We start from the raw sequence: 2,702 nt of genomic DNA on the forward strand, positions 1-2,702 counted from the left end.
GAGGACTTCATGTTCTATCTGACATTTAAGTGTCAGTAGCCAGGGCCCTTAGCAGTCTGCTAGGAACCTACAAATGCCAGGTGCAGAGGAATTAAACCCAAATGGACAAAGGAACTTGCTCACAGTCCTGCAGGTGGTGAGCAGGTCTCCAACGAAAGTCTCAAAAACAATCCTGCAGGCGGTGAGCAGGCCTCCAACGAAAGTCTCAAAAACAATACAGTAGAACCTCCATGGCTAACCCCTCACTCACCACCTCCTTAACTTGACCCAGTCTTCACAGACGGGCTGAGCACCAGCAGGCCTCGCTCCTCACACTGACCAGCTCTGTGTCAGACAGTATGGCACAGTCCCGTGGCTGGGCACTCACAGAGGCGATGAGGTATTATTTTTCCACTATAGCAGGTTGACTGAACTGCTGGGAACAATCCCTTCCCCTAGATTAGCAGAGCCACCAGCGACCAGCCAGGTTCCCAGGACCTTAGCTGCTTCTGGGGTGGACAGTGGGAGAAATGCCAGCTATCACAGGGCAGGCCTGGCCAGTGGCTATGGGTGGGGGAGTTCTAATCCGCCCAGAAGGGGATGCCAGAAGCCCTGGGTCATGTCCTTTTATGATTCATGTATGAAACCACTTTAGTCACAGATGGGGAGACTTAGACAACATGCTCATTCTCCTACAGAGGTCCCAGACCCAGGCGTGGCAGGTCCAGCCCTCTGCGGGTTCAAGGGGAGGGTCCTTGGCCCCATCCTCTCTCCTGTCCCTGAAGCAGGGCCCAGCTCCCTCATGGCCCCCACAGCCACCAGGTCAGCCCTTCTCACTCTGCTCTTCCCAAAGCTGCCAGAGGGTCTCCTGCACCATGGGCATCTCCTCCGGCTGAGGGCTGACTCCTCTGGCAGAGGGCCTCACTCCACCTGGCTCCTCTGCCCTCCTCACTCCCAGACCAGCATCCATTCTCTCCCAAGTCTCTGCTAAGCCAACACCCCCTCCTTTCAGGAAGCTGCCAGAACCTCCTGGACTGATAGCCAGCCATCCTCTACCCCTGGGTCCCCTGGGTCAGGAATCAGAAAGTCCCCTGGGTGTCACTCCCTGCCACCGCCGTCCCCCACAGGACAGGGCTGTCTGCACTCAGGCTCTCCTTCCTGCCCCCTCTCCCTCTCTCCTTCCCCTACTTTCCCTGATTCTCTCTGCCTCTCTCTCGCCTCCCTCTCTTCCTCTTTCATCTCCCTCTCTCTCGCCCCATCTCTCTCTCTGTCTCTCTCTCTCCTCCCTCTCCCCCTTTCCATCTCTCTCTGCCCCCCTCCCTTTCTCCAGTTGTCTCTCTGAACCTCCCTCCCCTCATCCCCACTTCCATCTCTCTGTCTTCCCCCCTCACTCCCCATCTCTCTCTCCCCCAATCTCCCTCTCTCCCTGTCTGTCTCCTCCTCACCCCTTCTTCTTGTCTATTTATCTCACTACAAAGGGGCTTTCTAGGTTGGTAGTGCCTTAAATCAAAAGTAATAGATGATTCTTACCTTCTAAGGATGAATATATAAATGTAAGAATCATTTAAAGACAAATTTGAAAATTTGCTACTAAATAAAAATTTCATATGCCTTTTCTCTGTGTCTGTTTCTTAATTTTGAAAATAAAAAGAAGAACCCTGATGGTCCATATTCACTAGCACCCAAACCACAGCTTGCACCTGCCACAGGGCCCTGGGGGACAGGGCTATCACTCCAGCTGCTCAGGGCAGAGCCCTCAGCCATCCCAACCCCTCCCTTTCTCCTGCATCCCAGTTCTCGCCCATGTGTTGCTCCTGCTGGTCCCAGGCACCGCATGGCTACCCCCACTCCCACTGCAGAGTTGCCCCTGCTTGTGCAGGTGTGGGCAAGGCCCGGGTGCCCCTGCACACCCTGTTGTTCAGGACCCAACCCCACAGCACCGCAGGCTGTGGTTTAAGTACTGACGGGAGCCAGAAGAGAGGGGCAGCCTGGCTGCAGCACCCAAAGCCCTGCGGAGAATCCTGGGAACATTGGGAACTGGACCAGCAGGAGCATTTGGCACGGGTGACCCAGCCTCACCCCGCCACTTCTGACATTCAACACAATGCACTTTTTATGACGCTTTCTGCTTATTAATGATCTCTGTCCCTCACCCCACCCCAAGACAGGGACACCCCAGGGGAGGGTCCGGATTTTGCTAAGGCATCACCAGTAGCTGGGATCGTGCCTAGGAGAGCTAGCCCCCAGTAGAAACGTGTGAAGTGAACACATGGTGGGATGGGTATTTATGGATACACTCCCACACCCCGATGCACACCTGTCCTTACACGCCTGGTGTGAACACGGGTGAGCCTTGGCCAGGCCCCTTCCTTCTTGGGAAGGAAGTCGGATGGGCGCTGCTCAAGACATCCGGCACGGTCAGGGGGCTGAGCCCACTAATTTTCCATTATCCAGTCACCGTTTGTAATCAAGGCCATATCTGCTGACCAACAGCCAGGAGAGGTTCCCACAGCCACAGGGGCTGGGACCCATCCACCCACATCTATGGTGATGTCACTATGTTTGTGTTCCAGAGCAGGGTGATGTCAGGCATGTGGCATCCAAAGCTAAACCATAGCTGATTTGCTGTGACCCACACGAGCCTGAAGCTGTGAGGGGCAGGCTCAGTCATCTGTTTAAGGGCCTAACTCGGTGCCAGAGGTCAGAAATGTGGACAAAATTTC

The sequence above is a fragment of the Otolemur garnettii genome, unplaced genomic scaffold (genome assembly GCF_000181295.1).
Source record: "Otolemur garnettii isolate 467f Iridium unplaced genomic scaffold, OtoGar3 scaffold00139, whole genome shotgun sequence".
In the NCBI taxonomy this organism is placed as follows: domain Eukaryota; kingdom Metazoa; phylum Chordata; class Mammalia; order Primates; family Galagidae; genus Otolemur; species Otolemur garnettii.